At 52.2% G+C, this 17,009-nt stretch overlaps 46 non-coding genes across 46 annotated transcripts; all 46 read left to right on the top strand.

Annotated features, from left to right (window-relative positions):
• The first annotated feature begins 39 nt into the window (after positions 1-39).
• Positions 40-122, top strand: TRNAS-UGA (transfer RNA serine (anticodon UGA)). The gene has a single exon. It is a non-coding gene; the product is annotated as a tRNA-Ser (tRNA).
• A 269-nt stretch (positions 123-391) lies between these two features.
• On the top strand, positions 392-475 carry TRNAS-CGA (transfer RNA serine (anticodon CGA)). The gene has a single exon. It is a non-coding gene; the product is annotated as a tRNA-Ser (tRNA).
• Positions 476-766: 291 nt separating this feature from the next.
• On the top strand, positions 767-840 carry TRNAI-AAU (transfer RNA isoleucine (anticodon AAU)). The gene has a single exon. It is a non-coding gene; the product is annotated as a tRNA-Ile (tRNA).
• Positions 841-937: 97 nt separating this feature from the next.
• On the top strand, positions 938-1,011 carry TRNAI-AAU (transfer RNA isoleucine (anticodon AAU)). Its single transcript has one exon. It is a non-coding gene; the product is annotated as a tRNA-Ile (tRNA).
• A 572-nt stretch (positions 1,012-1,583) lies between these two features.
• On the top strand, positions 1,584-1,664 carry TRNAS-UGA (transfer RNA serine (anticodon UGA)). Its single transcript has one exon. It is a non-coding gene; the product is annotated as a tRNA-Ser (tRNA).
• A 273-nt stretch (positions 1,665-1,937) lies between these two features.
• Positions 1,938-2,019, top strand: TRNAS-CGA (transfer RNA serine (anticodon CGA)). The gene has a single exon. It is a non-coding gene; the product is annotated as a tRNA-Ser (tRNA).
• A 288-nt stretch (positions 2,020-2,307) lies between these two features.
• TRNAI-AAU (transfer RNA isoleucine (anticodon AAU)) lies at positions 2,308-2,381 on the top strand. Its single transcript has one exon. It is a non-coding gene; the product is annotated as a tRNA-Ile (tRNA).
• Positions 2,382-2,479: 98 nt separating this feature from the next.
• Positions 2,480-2,553, top strand: TRNAI-AAU (transfer RNA isoleucine (anticodon AAU)). The gene has a single exon. It is a non-coding gene; the product is annotated as a tRNA-Ile (tRNA).
• Positions 2,554-3,121: 568 nt separating this feature from the next.
• TRNAS-UGA (transfer RNA serine (anticodon UGA)) lies at positions 3,122-3,204 on the top strand. The gene has a single exon. It is a non-coding gene; the product is annotated as a tRNA-Ser (tRNA).
• Positions 3,205-3,477: 273 nt separating this feature from the next.
• On the top strand, positions 3,478-3,559 carry TRNAS-CGA (transfer RNA serine (anticodon CGA)). The gene has a single exon. It is a non-coding gene; the product is annotated as a tRNA-Ser (tRNA).
• Positions 3,560-3,848: 289 nt separating this feature from the next.
• TRNAI-AAU (transfer RNA isoleucine (anticodon AAU)) lies at positions 3,849-3,922 on the top strand. The gene has a single exon. It is a non-coding gene; the product is annotated as a tRNA-Ile (tRNA).
• A 271-nt stretch (positions 3,923-4,193) lies between these two features.
• Positions 4,194-4,267, top strand: TRNAI-AAU (transfer RNA isoleucine (anticodon AAU)). Its single transcript has one exon. It is a non-coding gene; the product is annotated as a tRNA-Ile (tRNA).
• Positions 4,268-4,661: 394 nt separating this feature from the next.
• TRNAS-UGA (transfer RNA serine (anticodon UGA)) lies at positions 4,662-4,743 on the top strand. Its single transcript has one exon. It is a non-coding gene; the product is annotated as a tRNA-Ser (tRNA).
• Positions 4,744-5,014: 271 nt separating this feature from the next.
• On the top strand, positions 5,015-5,096 carry TRNAS-CGA (transfer RNA serine (anticodon CGA)). The gene has a single exon. It is a non-coding gene; the product is annotated as a tRNA-Ser (tRNA).
• Positions 5,097-5,385: 289 nt separating this feature from the next.
• On the top strand, positions 5,386-5,459 carry TRNAI-AAU (transfer RNA isoleucine (anticodon AAU)). Its single transcript has one exon. It is a non-coding gene; the product is annotated as a tRNA-Ile (tRNA).
• Positions 5,460-5,555: 96 nt separating this feature from the next.
• TRNAI-AAU (transfer RNA isoleucine (anticodon AAU)) lies at positions 5,556-5,629 on the top strand. Its single transcript has one exon. It is a non-coding gene; the product is annotated as a tRNA-Ile (tRNA).
• A 97-nt stretch (positions 5,630-5,726) lies between these two features.
• On the top strand, positions 5,727-5,800 carry TRNAI-AAU (transfer RNA isoleucine (anticodon AAU)). Its single transcript has one exon. It is a non-coding gene; the product is annotated as a tRNA-Ile (tRNA).
• Positions 5,801-6,194: 394 nt separating this feature from the next.
• TRNAS-UGA (transfer RNA serine (anticodon UGA)) lies at positions 6,195-6,276 on the top strand. Its single transcript has one exon. It is a non-coding gene; the product is annotated as a tRNA-Ser (tRNA).
• A 271-nt stretch (positions 6,277-6,547) lies between these two features.
• Positions 6,548-6,629, top strand: TRNAS-CGA (transfer RNA serine (anticodon CGA)). Its single transcript has one exon. It is a non-coding gene; the product is annotated as a tRNA-Ser (tRNA).
• A 289-nt stretch (positions 6,630-6,918) lies between these two features.
• On the top strand, positions 6,919-6,992 carry TRNAI-AAU (transfer RNA isoleucine (anticodon AAU)). The gene has a single exon. It is a non-coding gene; the product is annotated as a tRNA-Ile (tRNA).
• Positions 6,993-7,088: 96 nt separating this feature from the next.
• Positions 7,089-7,162, top strand: TRNAI-AAU (transfer RNA isoleucine (anticodon AAU)). Its single transcript has one exon. It is a non-coding gene; the product is annotated as a tRNA-Ile (tRNA).
• Positions 7,163-7,259: 97 nt separating this feature from the next.
• TRNAI-AAU (transfer RNA isoleucine (anticodon AAU)) lies at positions 7,260-7,333 on the top strand. The gene has a single exon. It is a non-coding gene; the product is annotated as a tRNA-Ile (tRNA).
• A 393-nt stretch (positions 7,334-7,726) lies between these two features.
• TRNAS-UGA (transfer RNA serine (anticodon UGA)) lies at positions 7,727-7,808 on the top strand. Its single transcript has one exon. It is a non-coding gene; the product is annotated as a tRNA-Ser (tRNA).
• Positions 7,809-8,079: 271 nt separating this feature from the next.
• On the top strand, positions 8,080-8,161 carry TRNAS-CGA (transfer RNA serine (anticodon CGA)). The gene has a single exon. It is a non-coding gene; the product is annotated as a tRNA-Ser (tRNA).
• Positions 8,162-9,268: 1,107 nt separating this feature from the next.
• TRNAS-UGA (transfer RNA serine (anticodon UGA)) lies at positions 9,269-9,350 on the top strand. Its single transcript has one exon. It is a non-coding gene; the product is annotated as a tRNA-Ser (tRNA).
• Positions 9,351-9,622: 272 nt separating this feature from the next.
• Positions 9,623-9,704, top strand: TRNAS-CGA (transfer RNA serine (anticodon CGA)). Its single transcript has one exon. It is a non-coding gene; the product is annotated as a tRNA-Ser (tRNA).
• Positions 9,705-9,993: 289 nt separating this feature from the next.
• TRNAI-AAU (transfer RNA isoleucine (anticodon AAU)) lies at positions 9,994-10,067 on the top strand. The gene has a single exon. It is a non-coding gene; the product is annotated as a tRNA-Ile (tRNA).
• Positions 10,068-10,813: 746 nt separating this feature from the next.
• TRNAS-UGA (transfer RNA serine (anticodon UGA)) lies at positions 10,814-10,895 on the top strand. The gene has a single exon. It is a non-coding gene; the product is annotated as a tRNA-Ser (tRNA).
• Positions 10,896-11,165: 270 nt separating this feature from the next.
• On the top strand, positions 11,166-11,247 carry TRNAS-CGA (transfer RNA serine (anticodon CGA)). Its single transcript has one exon. It is a non-coding gene; the product is annotated as a tRNA-Ser (tRNA).
• A 289-nt stretch (positions 11,248-11,536) lies between these two features.
• On the top strand, positions 11,537-11,610 carry TRNAI-AAU (transfer RNA isoleucine (anticodon AAU)). Its single transcript has one exon. It is a non-coding gene; the product is annotated as a tRNA-Ile (tRNA).
• A 552-nt stretch (positions 11,611-12,162) lies between these two features.
• On the top strand, positions 12,163-12,236 carry TRNAI-AAU (transfer RNA isoleucine (anticodon AAU)). Its single transcript has one exon. It is a non-coding gene; the product is annotated as a tRNA-Ile (tRNA).
• A 396-nt stretch (positions 12,237-12,632) lies between these two features.
• Positions 12,633-12,714, top strand: TRNAS-UGA (transfer RNA serine (anticodon UGA)). The gene has a single exon. It is a non-coding gene; the product is annotated as a tRNA-Ser (tRNA).
• A 271-nt stretch (positions 12,715-12,985) lies between these two features.
• On the top strand, positions 12,986-13,067 carry TRNAS-CGA (transfer RNA serine (anticodon CGA)). Its single transcript has one exon. It is a non-coding gene; the product is annotated as a tRNA-Ser (tRNA).
• Positions 13,068-13,356: 289 nt separating this feature from the next.
• TRNAI-AAU (transfer RNA isoleucine (anticodon AAU)) lies at positions 13,357-13,430 on the top strand. The gene has a single exon. It is a non-coding gene; the product is annotated as a tRNA-Ile (tRNA).
• A 96-nt stretch (positions 13,431-13,526) lies between these two features.
• On the top strand, positions 13,527-13,600 carry TRNAI-AAU (transfer RNA isoleucine (anticodon AAU)). Its single transcript has one exon. It is a non-coding gene; the product is annotated as a tRNA-Ile (tRNA).
• Positions 13,601-13,697: 97 nt separating this feature from the next.
• TRNAI-AAU (transfer RNA isoleucine (anticodon AAU)) lies at positions 13,698-13,771 on the top strand. The gene has a single exon. It is a non-coding gene; the product is annotated as a tRNA-Ile (tRNA).
• A 394-nt stretch (positions 13,772-14,165) lies between these two features.
• TRNAS-UGA (transfer RNA serine (anticodon UGA)) lies at positions 14,166-14,247 on the top strand. Its single transcript has one exon. It is a non-coding gene; the product is annotated as a tRNA-Ser (tRNA).
• A 271-nt stretch (positions 14,248-14,518) lies between these two features.
• TRNAS-CGA (transfer RNA serine (anticodon CGA)) lies at positions 14,519-14,600 on the top strand. The gene has a single exon. It is a non-coding gene; the product is annotated as a tRNA-Ser (tRNA).
• A 289-nt stretch (positions 14,601-14,889) lies between these two features.
• On the top strand, positions 14,890-14,963 carry TRNAI-AAU (transfer RNA isoleucine (anticodon AAU)). The gene has a single exon. It is a non-coding gene; the product is annotated as a tRNA-Ile (tRNA).
• A 96-nt stretch (positions 14,964-15,059) lies between these two features.
• TRNAI-AAU (transfer RNA isoleucine (anticodon AAU)) lies at positions 15,060-15,133 on the top strand. Its single transcript has one exon. It is a non-coding gene; the product is annotated as a tRNA-Ile (tRNA).
• A 97-nt stretch (positions 15,134-15,230) lies between these two features.
• Positions 15,231-15,304, top strand: TRNAI-AAU (transfer RNA isoleucine (anticodon AAU)). The gene has a single exon. It is a non-coding gene; the product is annotated as a tRNA-Ile (tRNA).
• Positions 15,305-15,699: 395 nt separating this feature from the next.
• On the top strand, positions 15,700-15,781 carry TRNAS-UGA (transfer RNA serine (anticodon UGA)). The gene has a single exon. It is a non-coding gene; the product is annotated as a tRNA-Ser (tRNA).
• Positions 15,782-16,052: 271 nt separating this feature from the next.
• TRNAS-CGA (transfer RNA serine (anticodon CGA)) lies at positions 16,053-16,134 on the top strand. The gene has a single exon. It is a non-coding gene; the product is annotated as a tRNA-Ser (tRNA).
• A 289-nt stretch (positions 16,135-16,423) lies between these two features.
• On the top strand, positions 16,424-16,497 carry TRNAI-AAU (transfer RNA isoleucine (anticodon AAU)). Its single transcript has one exon. It is a non-coding gene; the product is annotated as a tRNA-Ile (tRNA).
• A 96-nt stretch (positions 16,498-16,593) lies between these two features.
• On the top strand, positions 16,594-16,667 carry TRNAI-AAU (transfer RNA isoleucine (anticodon AAU)). Its single transcript has one exon. It is a non-coding gene; the product is annotated as a tRNA-Ile (tRNA).
• A 97-nt stretch (positions 16,668-16,764) lies between these two features.
• Positions 16,765-16,838, top strand: TRNAI-AAU (transfer RNA isoleucine (anticodon AAU)). The gene has a single exon. It is a non-coding gene; the product is annotated as a tRNA-Ile (tRNA).
• The last annotated feature ends 171 nt before the right edge of the window (positions 16,839-17,009 follow it).

Here is a 17,009-nt window from a genome sequence, read left to right as displayed (position 1 = left end):
AATGACCACCGATGAGGGAGCTGGGAAGCACAGCGGTCAGCTGTGATGGCCCGAGTGGTTAAGGCGTTGGACTTGAAATCCAATGGGGTCTCCCCGCACAGGTTCAACTCCTGTTCACAGCGCAGTGCCTTTCTTTTCTTTTCTATGTGTTCCATGGGAAGGGACACCTACCTCTGCGTTCATCTCGTAGAGATCATAAGTGAAGTCAACCAGCTGTAGGAGAGACATTCCCCATTCCTGCCCCTTGCCGTGAAGAACCAGACTCTAGTACTTAATTCCCCCCGTTCGGGCCCATGCCTAAACTGTCATTTCCAAACGGCACCTGCTAGACTGTCATTTTGCAAAAAGACATTCGCCAAGTGGAAGGGCGTGTCCTAGTGGAGGCGTGGCAGCTGTGATGGCCGAGTGGTTAAGGCGTTGGACTCGAAATCCAATGGGGTCTCCCCGCACAGGTTCAAATCCTGTATCACAAGCGGAGGCTTTTAGGCCCTGGTGGAGAGAAATCCTACCCTCTTTCAGCCTTTACCGCATCCCTTTGATATGTTGCAGTCCAAACGGGAAGAGTTTTACTCTCTGCTTTTCCAGCAGACCATCCACAGTGCCATCTTCAACCTGTCAAATCCCACATCACACCTTTAAAAAAAGGTGCCGTAGCCAATCCAATGGCTTCTCTGCACAACGGATCCAAATTCTCTTTGCTGCTTTATGCGCCATAGAGTGAAAGGCCGAGACGGAAAACAAAGCGAGGCGCACGGGGGTGAACCGTGGCCGGTTAGCTCAGTTGGTTAGAGCGTGGTGCTAATAACGCCAAGGTCGCGGGTTCGATCCCCGTACGGGCCAGTCCTGCATTTGTCTCTATGCAGCAGTGTCTAACCCACCATGCCGAAGGCGGAAAACCATGTCGGAAAAAAAAAAAAACGTGCGATGTGCGTACCGTGGCCGGTTAGCTCAGTTGGTTAGAGCGTGGTGCTAATAACGCCAAGGTCGCGGGTTCGATCCCCGTACGGGCCAGTTGACCTTTTGGTCTCTATGCAGCAGTGGTCTAACCCACCCCATGCCGAAGGCGGAAAACCATGTCGGAAAAAAAAAGCGTGCGATGTGCGTGTCATGGCCGGTTAGCTCAGTTGGTTAGAGCGTGGGTGCTAATAACGCCAAGGTCGCGGGTTCGATCCCCGTACGGGCCAGTCTTTCCCTCCATCTTTATGAAGCAAAGGTGCAACCTACACAGTAAAGGCAGAAATGCTTCTGGTGAAACTCCTAACTCTGGATGCTTGCAAGTTCAGTCCTGTTGCTGCACCACCAGAGTCCTAACTCCCATCATAAAGGCAGAAAACCTTGTTGCAACAATCTTATCTATGCAGAACGTCATCGGAAAGTTTTTATTCCGCCGAATGAATAGCCTCCCCCCCCCCCCCCCCAAGAACTCTCAGCTCAAAGTTGCCCGTTTCTGAACGGCAAAAGAGTGTTGCAACGCCTGCGCTGAGTTAGCACTCTGAAGCCTCGTCTTACATTCAAGGGCGAAAAGCCCTGAGCTGTAGTTGACAGATGACCACCGATGAGGGAGCTGGGAAGCACAGCGGTCAGCTGTGATGGCCGAGTGGTTAAGGCGTTGGACTTGAAATCCAATGGGGTCTCCCCGCACAGGTTCAATCCTGTTCACAGCGCAGTGCCTTTCTTTTCTTTTCTATGTGTTCCATGGGAAGGGACACCTACCTCTGCTTCATCTCGTAGAGATCAATATTGAAGTCAACCAGCTGTAAGGAGAGACATTCCCCATTCCTGCCCCTTGCCGTGAAGAACCAGACTCTAGTAGCTTAATTCCCCCCCGTTCGGGGCCCATGCCCTAAACTGTCATTTCCAAACGGCACCTGCTAGACTGTCATTTGCAAAAGACATTCGCCAAGTGGGGAAGGCGTGTCCTAGTGGAAGGCGTGGCAGCTGTGATGGCCGAGTGGTTAAGGCGTTGGACTCGAAATCCAATGGGGTCTCCCCGCACAGGTTCAAATCCTGTTCACAGCGGAGGCTTTAGGCCCTGGTGGAGAGAAATCCTACCCTCTTTCAGCCTTTACGCATCCCTTTGATATGTTGCAGTCCAAACGGGAAGAGTTTTACTCTCTGCTTTTCCAGCAGACCATCCACAGTGCCCTCCTTCAACCTGTCAAATCCCACATCACACCTTTAAAAAAAAGGTGCCGTAGCCAAATCCATGGCTTCTCTGCACACGGATCCAAATTCTCTTTGCTGCTTTATGCGCCATAGAGTGAAAGGCCGAGACGGAAACAAAGCGAGGCGCACGGGGGTGACCGTGGCCGGTTAGCTCAGTTGGTTAGAGCGTGGTGCTAATAACGCCAAGGTCGCGGGTTCGATCCCCGTACGGGCCAGTCTGCATTTTGTCTCTATGCAGCAGTGGTCTAACCCACCATGCCGAAGGCGGAAAACCAGGTCGGAAAAAAAAAAAAACGTGCGATGTGCGTACCGTGGCCGGTTAGCTCAGTTGGTTAGAGCGTGGTGCTAATAACGCCAAGGTCGCGGGTTCGATCCCCGTACGGGCCAGTTGACCTTTTGTCTCTATGCAGCAGTGGTCTAACCCACCCCATGCCGAAGGCGGAAACCATGTCGGAAAAAAAAAAGCGTGCGATGTGCGTGTCATGGCCGGTTAGCTCAGTTGTTAGAGCGTGGTGCTAATAACGCCAAGGTCCGCGGGGTTCGATCCCCGTACGGGCCAGTCTTCCCTCCATCTTTATGAAGCAAAGGGGCAACCTACACAGTAAAGGCAGAAATGCTTCTGTGAAACTCCTAACTCTGGATGCTTGCCAGTTCAAGTCCTGTTGCTGCACCACCAGAGTCCTAACTCCCATCATAAAGGCAGAAAACCTTGTTGCAACAATCTTATCTATGCAGAACGTCATCGGAAAGTTTTTATTCCGCCGAATGAATAGCCTCCCCCCCCCCCCCCCCAAGAACTCTCAGCTCAAAGTTGCCCGTTTCTGAACGGCAAAGAGTGTTGCACGCCTGCGCTGAGTTAGCACTCTGAAGCCTCGTCTTACATTCAAGGCGAAAGCCCCTGAGCTGTAGTTGACAGATGAACCACCGATGAGGGAGCTGGGAAGCACAGCGGTCAGCTGTGATGGCCGAGTGGTTAAGGCGTTGGACTTGAAAATCCAATGGGGTCTCCCCGCACAGGTTCAAATCCTGTTCACAGCGCAGTGCCTTTCTTTTCTTTTCTATGTGTTCCATGGGAAGGGACCCTACCTCTGCTTCACTCTCGTAGAGATCAATAATTGAAGTCCAACCAGCTGTAAGGAGAGACATTCCCCATTCCCTGCCCCTTGCCGTGAAGAACCAGACTCTAGTAGCTTAATTCCCCCCCGTTCGGGCCCATGCCCTAAACTGTCATTTCCAAACGGCAACCTGCTAGACTGTCATTTGCAAAAGACATTCGCCAAGTGGGAAGGCGTGTCCTAGTGGAGGCGTGCAGCTGTGATGGCCGAGTGGTTAAGGCGTTGGACTCGAAATCCAATGGGGTCTCCCCGCACAGGTTCAAATCCTGTTCACAGCGGAGGCTTTTAGGCCCTGGTGGAGAGAAATCCTACCCTCTTTCAGCCTTTACGCATCCCTTTGATATGTTGCAGTCCAAACGGGAAGAGTTTTACTCTCTGCTTTTCCAGCAGACCATCCACAGTGCCCTCTTCAACCTGTCAAATCCCACATCACACCTTTAAAAAAAGGTGCCGTAGCCAAATCCAATGGCTTCTCTGCACACGGATCCAAATTCTCTTTGCTGCTTTATGCGCCATAGAGTGAAAGGCCGAGACGGAAACAAAGCGAGGCGCACGGGGGTGAACCGTGGCCGGTTAGCTCAGTTGGTTAGAGCGTGGTGCTAATAACGCCAAGGTCGCGGGTTCGATCCCCGTACGGGCCAGTCTGCATTTTGTCTCTATGCAGCAGTGGTCTAACCCACCATGCCGAAGGCGGAAAAACCATGTCGGAAAAAAAAAAAAACGTGCGATGTGCGTAACCGTGGCCGGTTAGCTCAGTTGGTTAGAGCGTGGTGCTAATAACGCCAAGGTCGCGGGTTCGATCCCACGTACGGGCCAGTTGACCTTTTGTCTCTATGCAGCAGTGGTCTAACCCACCATGCCGAAGGCGGAAAACCATGTCGGAAAAAAAAAAACGTGCGATGTGCGTACCGTGGCCGGTTAGCTCAGTTGGTTAGAGCGTGGTGCTAATAACGCCAAGGTCGCGGGTTCGATCCCCGTACGGGCCAGTCTTCCCTCCATCTTTATGAAGCAAAGGTGCAACCTACACAGTAAAGGCAGAAATGCTTCTGGTGAAACTCCTAACTCTGGATGCTTGCAAGTTCAAGTCCTGTTGCTGCACCACCAGAGTCCTAACTCCCATCATAAAGGCAGAAAACCTTGTTGCAACAATCTTATCTATGCAGAACGTCATCGGAAAGTTTTTATTCCGCCGAATGAATAGCCTCCCCCCCCCCCCCCCAAGAACTCTCAGCTCAAAGTTGCCCGTTTCTGAACGGCAAAGAGTGTTGCACGCCTGCGCTGAGTTAGCACTCTGAAGCCTCGTCTTACATTCAAGGCGAAGCCCCTGAGCTGTAGTTGACAGATGACCACCGATGAGGGAGCTGGGAAGCACAGCGGTCAGCTGTGATGGCCGAGTGGTTAAGGCGTTGGACTTGAAATCCAATGGGGTCTCCCCGCACAGGTTCAAATCCTGTTCACAGCGCAGTGCCTTTCTTTTCTTTTCTATGTGTTCCATGGGAAGGGACACCTACCTCTGCTTCATCTCGTAGAGATCAATAATTGAAGTCAACCAGCTGTAAGGAGAGACATTCCCCATTCCTGCCCCTTGCCGTGAAGAACCAGACTCTAGTAGCTTAATTCCCCCCCGTTCGGGCCCATGCCCTAAACTGTCATTTCCAAACGGCACCTGCTAGACTGTCATTTGCAAAAGACATTCGCCAAGTGGGAAGGCGTGTCCTAGTGGAGGCGTGGCAGCTGTGATGGCCGAGTGGTTAAGGCGTTGGACTCGAAATCCAATGGGGTCTCCCCGCACAGGTTCAAATCCTGTTCACAGCGGAGGCTTTTAGGCCCTGGTGGAGAGAAATCCTACCCTCTTTCAGCCTTTACGCATCCCTTTGATATGTTGCAGTCCAAACGGGAAGAGTTTTACTCTCTGCTTTTCCAGCAGACCATCCACAGTGCCCTCTTCAACCTGTCAAATCCCACATCACACCTTTAAAAAAAGGTGCCGTAGCCAAATCCAATGGCTTCTCTGCACACGGATCCAAATTCTCTTTGCTGCTTTATGCGCCATAGAGTGAAAGGCCGAGACGGAAACAAAGCGAGGCGCACGGGGGTGAACCGTGGCCGGTTAGCTCAGTTGGTTAGAGCGTGGTGCTAATAACGCCAAGGTCGCGGGTTCGATCCCCGTACGGGCCAGTCTGCATTTTGTCTCTATGCAGCAGTGGTCTAACCCACCATGCCGAAGGCGGAAAACCATGTCGGAAAAAAAAAAACGTGCGATGTGCGTACCGTGGCCGGTTAGCTCAGTTGGTTAGAGCGTGGTGCTAATAACGCCAAGGTCGCGGGTTCGATCCCCGTACGGGCCAGTTGACCTTTTGTCTCTATGCAGCAGTGGTCTAACCCACCCCATGCCGAAGGCGGAAAACCATGTCGGAAAAAAAAAGCGTGCGATGTGCGTGTCATGGCCGGTTAGCTCAGTTGGTTAGAGCGTGGTGCTAATAACGCCAAGGTCGCGGGTTCGATCCCCGTACGGGCCAGTCTTCCCTCCATCTTTATGAAGCAAAGGTGCAACCTACACAGTAAAGGCAGAAATGCTTCTGGTGAAACTCCTAACTCTGGATGCTTGCAAGTTCAAGTCCTGTTGCTGCACCACCAGAGTCCTAACTCCCATCATAAAGGCAGAAAACCTTGTTGCAACAATCTTATCTATGCAGAACGTCATCGGAAAGTTTTTATTCCGCCGAATGAATAGCCTCCCCCCCCCCCCCCAAGAACTCTCAGCTCAAAGTTGCCCGTTTCTGAACGGCAAAGAGTGTTGCACGCCTGCGCTGAGTTAGCACTCTGAAGCCTCGTCTTACATTCAAGGCGAAAGCCCCTGAGCTGTAGTTGACAGATGACCACCGATGAGGGAGCTGGGAAGCACAGCGGTCAGCTGTGATGGCCGAGTGGTTAAGGCGTTGGACTTGAAATCCAATGGGGTCTCCCCGCACAGGTTCAAATCCTGTTCACAGCGCAGTGCCTTTCTTTTCTTTTCTATGTGTTCCATGGGAAGGGACACCTACCTCTGCTTCATCTCGTAGAGATCAATAATTGAAGTCAACCAGCTGTAAGGAGAGACATTCCCCATTCCTGCCCCTTGCCGTGAAGAACCAGACTCTAGTAGCTTAATTCCCCCCCGTTCGGGCCCATGCCCTAAACTGTCATTTCCAAACGGCACCTGCTAGACTGTCATTTGCAAAAGACATTCGCCAAGTGGGAAGGCGTGTCCTAGTGGAGGCGTGGCAGCTGTGATGGCCGAGTGGTTAAGGCGTTGGACTCGAAATCCAATGGGGTCTCCCCGCACAGGTTCAAATCCTGTTCACAGCGGAGGCTTTTAGGCCCTGGTGGAGAGAAATCCTACCCTCTTTCAGCCTTTACGCATCCCTTTGATATGTTGCAGTCCAAACGGGAAGAGTTTTACTCTCTGCTTTTCCAGCAGACCATCCACAGTGCCCTCTTCAACCTGTCAAATCCCACATCACACCTTTAAAAAAAGGTGCCGTAGCCAAATCCAATGGCTTCTCTGCACACGGATCCAAATTCTCTTTGCTGCTTTATGCGCCATAGAGTGAAAGGCCGAGACGGAAACAAAGCGAGGCGCACGGGGGTGAACCGTGGCCGGTTAGCTCAGTTGGTTAGAGCGTGGTGCTAATAACGCCAAGGTCGCGGGTTCGATCCCCGTACGGGCCAGTCTGCATTTTGTCTCTATGCAGCAGTGGTCTAACCCACCATGCCGAAGGCGGAAAACCATGTCGGAAAAAAAAAAACGTGCGATGTGCGTACCGTGGCCGGTTAGCTCAGTTGGTTAGAGCGTGGTGCTAATAACGCCAAGGTCGCGGGTTCGATCCCCGTACGGGCCAGTTGACCTTTTGTCTCTATGCAGCAGTGGTCTAACCCACCCCATGCCGAAGGCGGAAAACCATGTCGGAAAAAAAAAGCGTGCGATGTGCGTGTCATGGCCGGTTAGCTCAGTTGGTTAGAGCGTGGTGCTAATAACGCCAAGGTCGCGGGTTCGATCCCCGTACGGGCCAGTCTTCCCTCCATCTTTATGAAGCAAAGGTGCAACCTACACAGTAAAGGCAGAAATGCTTCTGGTGAAACTCCTAACTCTGGATGCTTGCAAGTTCAAGTCCTGTTGCTGCACCACCAGAGTCCTAACTCCCATCATAAAGGCAGAAAACCTTGTTGCAACAATCTTATCTATGCAGAACGTCATCGGAAAGTTTTTATTCCGCCGAATGAATAGCCCCCCCCCCCCCCCCAAGAACTCTCAGCTCAAAGTTGCCCGTTTCTGAACGGCAAAGAGTGTTGCACGCCTGCGCTGAGTTAGCACTCTGAAGCCTCGTCTTACATTCAAGGCGAAAGCCCCTGAGCTGTAGTTGACAGATGACCACCGATGAGGGAGCTGGGAAGCACAGCGGTCAGCTGTGATGGCCGAGTGGTTAAGGCGTTGGACTTGAAATCCAATGGGGTCTCCCCGCACAGGTTCAAATCCTGTTCACAGCGCAGTGCCTTTCTTTTCTTTTCTATGTGTTCCATGGGAAGGGACACCTACCTCTGCTTCATCTCGTAGAGATCAATAATTGAAGTCAACCAGCTGTAAGGAGAGACATTCCCCATTCCTGCCCCTTGCCGTGAAGAACCAGACTCTAGTAGCTTAATTCCCCCCCGTTCGGGCCCATGCCCTAAACTGTCATTTCCAAACGGCACCTGCTAGACTGTCATTTGCAAAAGACATTCGCCAAGTGGGAAGGCGTGTCCTAGTGGAGGCGTGGCAGCTGTGATGGCCGAGTGGTTAAGGCGTTGGACTCGAAATCCAATGGGGTCTCCCCGCACAGGTTCAAATCCTGTTCACAGCGGAGGCTTTTAGGCCCTGGTGGAGAGAAATCCTACCCTCTTTCAGCCTTTACGCATCCCTTTGATATGTTGCAGTCCAAACGGGAAGAGTTTTACTCTCTGCTTTTCCAGCAGACCATCCACAGTGCCTCTTCAACCTGTCAAAATCCCACATCACACCTTTAAAAAAGGTGCCGTAGCCAAATCCAATGGCTTCTCTGCACACGGATCCAAATTCTCTTTGCTGCTTTATGCGCCATAGAGTGAAAGGCCGAGACGGAAACAAAGCGAGGCGCACGGGGGTGAACCGTGGCCGGTTAGCTCAGTTTGTTAGAGCGTGGTGCTAATAACGCCAAGGTCGCGGGTTCGATCCCCGTACGGGCCAGTCTGCATTTTGTCTCTATGCAGCAGTGGTCTAACCCACCATGCCGAAGGCGGAAAACCATGTCGGAAAAAAAAAAAAACGTGCGATGTGCGTACCGTGGCCGGTTAGCTCAGTTGGTTAGAGCGTGGTGCTAATACGCCAAGGGTCGCGGGTTCGATCCCCGTACGGGCCAGTTGACCTTTGTCTTATGCAGCAGTGGTCTAACCCACCCCATGCCGCAGGCGGAAAAAACCATGTCGGAAAAAAAAAAAGCGTGCGATGTGCGTGTCATGGCCGGTTAGCTCAGTTGGTTAGAGCGTGGTGCTAATAACGCCAAGGGTCGCGGGTTTCGATCCCCGTACGGGCCAGTCTTCCTCCATCTTTATGAAGCAAAGGTGCAACCTACACAGTAAAGGCAGAAATGCTTCTGGTGAAACTCCTAACTCTGGAATGCTTGCAAGTTCAAGTCCTGTTGCTGCACCACCAGAGTCCTAACTCCCACTCATAAAGGCAGAAAACCTTGTTGCAACAATCTTATCTATGCAGAACGTCATCGGAAAGTTTTTATTCCGCCGAATGAATAGCCACCCCCCCCCCCCCCCCCAAGAACTCTCAGCTCAAAGTTGCCCGTTTCTGAACGGCAAAGAGTGTTGCACGCCTGCGCTGAGTTAGCACTCTGAAGCCTCGTCTTACATTCAAGGCGAAAGCCCCTGAGCTGTAGTTGACAGATGACCACCGATGAGGGAGCTGGGAAGCACAGCGGTCAGCTGTGATGGCCGAGTGGTTAAGGCGTTGGACTTGAAATCCAATGGGGTCTCCCCGCACAGGTTCAAATCCTGTTCACAGCGCAGTGCCTTTCTTTTCTTTTCTATGTGTTCCATGGGAAGGGACACCTACCTCTGCTTCATCTCGTAGAGATCAATAATTGAAGTCAACCAGCTGTAAGGAGAGACATTCCCCATTCCTGCCCCTTGCCGTGAAGAACCAGACTCTAGTAGCTTAATTCCCCCCCGTTCGGGCCCATGCCCTAAACTGTCATTTCCAAACGGCACCTGCTAGACTGTCATTTGCAAAAGACATTCGCCAAGTGGGAAGGCGTGTCCTAGGTGGAGGCGTGGCAGCTGTGATGGCCGGGTGGTTAAGGCGTTGGACTCGAAATCCAATGGGGTCTCCCCGCACAGGTTCAAATCCTGTTCACAGCGGAGGCTTTTAGGCCTGTGGAGAGAAATCCTACCCTCTTTCAAGCCTTTACGCATCCCTTTGATATGTTGCAGTCCAAACGGGAAGAGTTTTACTCTCTGCTTTTCCAGCAGACCATCCACAGTGCCCTCTTCAACCTGTCAAATCCCACATCACACCTTTAAAAAAAAGGTGCCGTAGCCAAATCCAATGGCTTCTCTGCACACGGTCCAAATTCTCTTTGCTGCTTTATGCGCCATAGAGTGAAAGGGCCGAGACGGAAACAAAGCGAGGCGCACGGGGGTGAACCGTGGCCGGTTAGCTCAGTTGGTTAGAGCGTGGTGCTAATAACGCCAAGGTCGCGGGTTCGATCCCCGTACGGGCCATTCTGCATTTTGTCTCTATGCAGCAGTGGTCTAACCCACCATGCCGAAGGCGGAAAACCATGTCGGAAAAAAAAAAAAAACGTGCGATGTGCTTACCGTGGCCGGTTAGCTCAGTTGGTTAGAGCGTGGTGCTAATAACGCCAAGGTCGCGGGTTCGATCCCCCGTACGGGCCAGTTGACCTTTTGTCTCTATGCAGCAGTGGTCTAACCCACCCCATGCCGAAGGCGGAAAAACCATGTCGGAAAAAAAAAAGCGTGCGATGTGCGTGGTCATGGCCGGTTAGCTCAGTTGGTTAGAGCGTGTGCTAATAACGCCAAGGTCGCGGGTTCGATCCCCGTACGGGCCAGGTCTTTTCCCTCCATCTTTATGAAGCAAAGGTGCAACCTACACAGTAAAGGCAGAAATGCTTCTGGTGAAACTCCTAACTCTGGATGCTTGCAAGTTCAAGTCCTGTTGCTGCACCACCAGAGTCCTAACTCCCATCATAAAGGCAGAAAACCTTGTTGCAACAATCTTATCTATGCAGAACGTCATCGGAAAGTTTTATTCCGCCGAATGAAATAGCCTCCCCCCCCCCCCCCCCAAGAACTCTCAGCTCAAAGTTGCCCGTTTCTGAACGGCAAAGAGTGTTGCACGCCTGCGCTGAGTTAGCACTCTGAAGCCTTCGTCTTACATTCAAGGCGAAAGCCCCTGAGCTGTAGTTGACAGATGACCACCGATGAGGAGCTGGGAAGCACAGCGGTCAGCTGTGATGGCCGAGTGGTTAAGGCGTTGGACTTGAAATCCAATGGGGTCTCCCCGCACAGGTTCAAATCCTGTTCACAGCGCAGTGCCTTTCTTTTCTTTTCTATGTGTTCCATGGAAGGGACACCTACCTCTGCTTCATCTCGTAGAGATCAATAATTGAAGTCAACCAGCTGTAAGGAGAGACATTCCCCATTCCTGCCCCTTGCCGTGAAGAACCAGACTCTAGTAGCTTAATTCCCCCCCGTTCGGGCCCATGCCCTAAACTGTCATTTCCAAACGGCACCTGCTAGACTGTCATTTGCAAAAGACATTCGCCAAGTGGGAAGGCGTGTCCTAGTGGAGGCGTGGCAGCTGTGATGGCCGAGTGGTTAAGGCGTTGGACTCGAAATCCAATGGGGTCTCCCCGCACAGGTTCAAATCCTGTTCACAGCGGAGGCTTTTAGGCCCTGGTGGAGAGAAATCCTACCCTCTTTCAGCCTTTACGCATCCCTTTGATATGTTGCAGTCCAAACGGGAAGAGTTTTACTCTCTGCTTTTCCAGCAGACCATCCACAGTGCCCTCTTCAACCTGTCAAATCCCACATCACACCTTTAAAAAAAGGTGCCGTAGCCAAATCCAATGGCTTCTCTGCACACGGATCCAAATTCTCTTTGCTGCTTTATGCGCCATAGAGTGAAAGGCCGAGACGGAAACAAAGCGAGGCGCACGGGGGTGAACCGTGGCCGGTTAGCTCAGTTGGTTAGAGCGTGGTGCTAATAACGCCAAGGTCGCGGGTTCGATCCCCGTACGGGCCAGTCTGCATTTTGTCTCTATGCAGCAGTGGTCTAACCCACCATGCCGAAGGCGGAACCATGTACGTGCGATGTGCGTACCGTGCCGGTGCTCAGTTGGTTAGAGCGTGGTGCTAACGCCAAGGTCGCGGGTTCGATCCCCGTACGGGCCATTGACTTTTGTCTCTATGCAGCAGTGGATGCCGAGGCGAAACCATGTCGGAAAAAAAGCGTGCGATGTGCGTGGCCGGTTAGCTCTAGAGCGTGGTGCTAATAACGCAAGGTCGCGGGGATCCCCGTACGGGCCAGTCTTCCCTCCATCCATGCAGTCACTCTCTGGTGAACGGAAAAAAAAAACGTGCGATGTGCCGGTAGCTCAGCGTTGTAGCGTCAGTCTGCATGTGCAGCGTGGTCTAACCCATAGCGTGCGATAGTTAAGTTGGTTAAAAAGGTCGCGGGTTCGATCCCCGTACGGGCCAGTTGACCTTTTGTCTCTATGCAGCAGTGGTCTAACCCACCCCATGCCGAAGGCGGAAAACCATGTCGGAAAAAAAAAGCGTGCGATGTGCGTGTCATGGCCGGTTAGCTCAGTTGGTTAGAGCGTGGTGCTAATAACGCCAAGGTCGCGGGTTCGATCCCCGTACGGGCCAGTCTTCCCTCCATCTTTATGAAGCAAAGGTGCAACCTACACAGTAAAGGCAGAAATGCTTCTGGTGAAACTCCTAACTCTGGATGCTTGCAAGTTCAAGTCCTGTTGCTGCACCACCAGAGTCCTAACTCCCATCATAAAGGCAGAAAACCTTGTTGCAACAATCTTATCTATGCAGAACGTCATCGGAAAGTTTTTATTCCGCCGAATGAATAGCCTCCCCCCCCCCCCCCCCAAGAACTCTCAGCTCAAAGTTGCCCGTTTCTGAACGGCAAAGAGTGTTGCACGCCTGCGCTGAGTTAGCACTCTGAAGCCTCGTCTTACATTCAAGGCGAAAGCCCCTGAGCTGTAGTTGACAGATGACCACCGATGAGGGAGCTGGGAAGCACAGCGGTCAGCTGTGATGGCCGAGTGGTTAAGGCGTTGGACTTGAAATCCAATGGGGTCTCCCCGCACAGGTTCAAATCCTGTTCACAGCGCAGTGCCTTTCTTTTCTTTTCTATGTGTTCCATGGGAAGGGACACCTACCTCTGCTTCATCTCGTAGAGATCAATAATTGAAGTCAACCAGCTGTAAGGAGAGACATTCCCCATTCCTGCCCCTTGCCGTGAAGAACCAGACTCTAGTAGCTTAATTCCCCCCCGTTCGGGCCCATGCCCTAAACTGTCATTTCCAAACGGCACCTGCTAGACTGTCATTTGCAAAAGACATTCGCCAAGTGGGAAGGCGTGTCCTAGTGGAGGCGTGGCAGCTGTGATGGCCGAGTGGTTAAGGCGTTGGACTCGAAATCCAATGGGGTCTCCCCGCACAGGTTCAAATCCTGTTCACAGCGGAGGCTTTTAGGCCCTGGTGGAGAGAAATCCTACCCTCTTTCAGCCTTTACGCATCCCTTTGATATGTTGCAGTCCAAACGGGAAGAGTTTTACTCTCTGCTTTTCCAGCAGACCATCCACAGTGCCCTCTTCAACCTGTCAAATCCCACATCACACCTTTAAAAAAAGGTGCCGTAGCCAAATCCAATGGCTTCTCTGCACACGGATCCAAATTCTCTTTGCTGCTTTATGCGCCATAGAGTGAAAGGCCGAGACGGAAACAAAGCGAGGCGCACGGGGGTGAACCGTGGCCGGTTAGCTCAGTTGGTTAGAGCGTGGTGCTAATAACGCCAAGGTCGCGGGTTCGATCCCCGTACGGGCCAGTCTGCATTTTGTCTCTATGCAGCAGTGGTCTAACCCACCATGCCGAAGGCGGAAAACCATGTCGGAAAAAAAAAAACGTGCGATGTGCGTACCGTGGCCGGTTAGCTCAGTTGGTTAGAGCGTGGTGCTAATAACGCCAAGGTCGCGGGTTCGATCCCCGTACGGGCCAGTTGACCTTTTGTCTCTATGCAGCAGTGGTCTAACCCACCCCATGCCGAAGGCGGAAAACCATGTCGGAAAAAAAAAGCGTGCGATGTGCGTGTCATGGCCGGTTAGCTCAGTTGGTTAGAGCGTGGTGCTAATAACGCCAAGGTCGCGGGTTCGATCCCCGTACGGGCCAGTCTTCCCTCCATCTTTATGAAGCAAAGGTGCAACCTACACAGTAAAGGCAGAAATGCTTCTGGTGAAACTCCTAACTCTGGATGCTTGCAAGTTCAAGTCCTGTTGCTGCACCACCAGAGTCCTAACTCCCATCATAAAGGCAGAAAACCTTGTTGCAACAATCTTATCTATGCAGAACGTCATCGGAAAGTTTTTATTCCGCCGAATGAATAGCCTCCCCCCCCCCCCCCAAGAACTCTCAGCTCAAAGTTGCCCGTTTCTGAACGGCAAAGAGTGTTGCACGCCTGCGCTGAGTTAGCACTCTGAAGCCTCGTCTTACATTCAAGGCGAAAGCCCCTGAGCTGTAGTTGACAGATGACCACCGATGAGGGAGCTGGGAAGCACAGCGGTCAGCTGTGATGGCCGAGTGGTTAAGGCGTTGGACTTGAAATCCAATGGGGTCTCCCCGCACAGGTTCAAATCCTGTTCACAGCGCAGTGCCTTTCTTTTCTTTTCTATGTGTTCCATGGGAAGGGACACCTACCTCTGCTTCATCTCGTAGAGATCAATAATTGAAGTCAACCAGCTGTAAGGAGAGACATTCCCCATTCCTGCCCCTTGCCGTGAAGAACCAGACTCTAGTAGCTTAATTCCCCCCCGTTCGGGCCCATGCCCTAAACTGTCATTTCCAAACGGCACCTGCTAGACTGTCATTTGCAAAAGACATTCGCCAAGTGGGAAGGCGTGTCCTAGTGGAGGCGTGGCAGCTGTGATGGCCGAGTGGTTAAGGCGTTGGACTCGAAATCCAATGGGGTCTCCCCGCACAGGTTCAAATCCTGTTCACAGCGGAGGCTTTTAGGCCCTGGTGGAGAGAAATCCTACCCTCTTTCAGCCTTTACGCATCCCTTTGATATGTTGCAGTCCAAACGGGAAGAGTTTTACTCTCTGCTTTTCCAGCAGACCATCCACAGTGCCCTCTTCAACCTGTCAAATCCCACATCACACCTTTAAAAAAAGGTGCCGTAGCCAAATCCAATGGCTTCTCTGCACACGGATCCAAATTCTCTTTGCTGCTTTATGCGCCATAGAGTGAAAGGCCGAGACGGAAACAAAGCGAGGCGCACGGGGGTGAACCGTGGCCGGTTAGCTCAGTTGGTTAGAGCGTGGTGCTAATAACGCCAAGGTCGCGGGTTCGATCCCCGTACGGGCCAGTCTGCATTTTGTCTCTATGCAGCAGTGGTCTAACCCACCATGCCGAAGGCGGAAAACCATGTCGGAAAAAAAAAAACGTGCGATGTGCGTACCGTGGCCGGTTAGCTCAGTTGGTTAGAGCGTGGTGCTAATAACGCCAAGGTCGCGGGTTCGATCCCCGTACGGGCCAGTTGACCTTTTGTCTCTATGCAGCAGTGGTCTAACCCACCCCATGCCGAAGGCGGAAAACCATGTCGGAAAAAAAAAGCGTGCGATGTGCGTGTCATGGCCGGTTAGCTCAGTTGGTTAGAGCGTGGTGCTAATAACGCCAAGGTCGCGGGTTCGATCCCCGTACGGGCCAGTCTTCCCTCCATCTTTATGAAGCAAAGGTGCAACCTACACAGTAAAGGCAGAAATGCTTCTGGTGAAACTCCTAACTCTGGATGCTTGCAAGTTCAAGTCCTGTTGCTGCACCACCAGAGTCCTAACTCCCATCATAAAGGCAGAAAACCTTGTTGCAACAATCTTATCTATGCAGAACGTCATCGGAAAGTTTTTATTCCGCCGAATGAATAGCCTCCCCCCCCCCCCCCCAAGAACTCTCAGCTCAAAGTTGCCCGTTTCTGAACGGCAAAGAGTGTTGCACGCCTGCGCTGAGTTAGCACTCTGAAGCCTCGTCTTACATTCAAGGCGAAAGCCCCTGAGCTGTAGTTGACAGATGACCACCGATGAGGGAGCTGGGAAGCACAGCGGTCAGCTGTGATGGCCGAGTGGTTAAGGCGTTGGACTTGAAATCCAATGGGGTCTCCCCGCACAGGTTCAAATCCTGTTCACAGCGCAGTGCCTTTCTTTTCTTTTCTATGTGTTCCATGGGAAGGGACACCTACCTCTGCTTCATCTCGTAGAGATCAATAATTGAAGTCAACCAGCTGTAAGGAGAGACATTCCCCATTCCTGCCCCTTGCCGTGAAGAACCAGACTCTAGTAGCTTAATTCCCCCCCGTTCGGGCCCATGCCCTAAACTGTCATTTCCAAACGGCACCTGCTAGACTGTCATTTGCAAAAGACATTCGCCAAGTGGGAAGGCGTGTCCTAGTGGAGGCGTGGCAGCTGTGATGGCCGAGTGGTTAAGGCGTTGGACTCGAAATCCAATGGGGTCTCCCCGCACAGGTTCAAATCCTGTTCACAGCGGAGGCTTTTAGGCCCTGGTGGAGAGAAATCCTACCCTCTTTCAGCCTTTACGCATCCCTTTGATATGTTGCAGTCCAAACGGGAAGAGTTTTACTCTCTGCTTTTCCAGCAGACCATCCACAGTGCCCTCTTCAACCTGTCAAATCCCACATCACACCTTTAAAAAAAGGTGCCGTAGCCAAATCCAATGGCTTCTCTGCACACGGATCCAAATTCTCTTTGCTGCTTTATGCGCCATAGAGTGAAAGGCCGAGACGGAAACAAAGCGAGGCGCACGGGGGTGAACCGTGGCCGGTTAGCTCAGTTGGTTAGAGCGTGGTGCTAATAACGCCAAGGTCGCGGGTTCGATCCCCGTACGGGCCAGTCTGCATTTTGTCTCTATGCAGCAGTGGTCTAACCCACCATGCCGAAGGCGGAAAACCATGTCGGAAAAAAAAAAACGTGCGATGTGCGTACCGTGGCCGGTTAGCTCAGTTGGTTAGAGCGTGGTGCTAATAACGCCAAGGTCGCGGGTTCGATCCCCGTACGGGCCAGTTGACCTTTTGTCTCTATGCAGCAGTGGTCTAACCCACCCCATGCCGAAGGCGGAAAACCATGTCGGAAAAAAAAAGCGTGCGATGTGCGTGTCATGGCCGGTTAGCTCAGTTGGTTAGAGCGTGGTGCTAATAACGCCAAGGTCGCGGGTTCGATCCCCGTACGGGCCAGTCTTCCCTCCATCTTTATGAAGCAAAGGTGCAACCTACACAGTAAAGGCAGAAATGCTTCTGGTGAAACTCCTAACTCTGGATGCTTGCAAGTTCAAGTCCTGTTGCTGCACCACCAGAGTCCTAACTCCCATCATAAAGGCAGAAAACCTTGTTGCAACAATCTTATCT

This window comes from Dendropsophus ebraccatus, unplaced genomic scaffold (assembly GCF_027789765.1).
Source record: "Dendropsophus ebraccatus isolate aDenEbr1 unplaced genomic scaffold, aDenEbr1.pat pat_scaffold_752_ctg1, whole genome shotgun sequence".
In the NCBI taxonomy this organism is placed as follows: Eukaryota; Metazoa; Chordata; class Amphibia; order Anura; family Hylidae; genus Dendropsophus; species Dendropsophus ebraccatus.
This window is presented reverse-complemented; position numbering and strand designations above follow the sequence as displayed.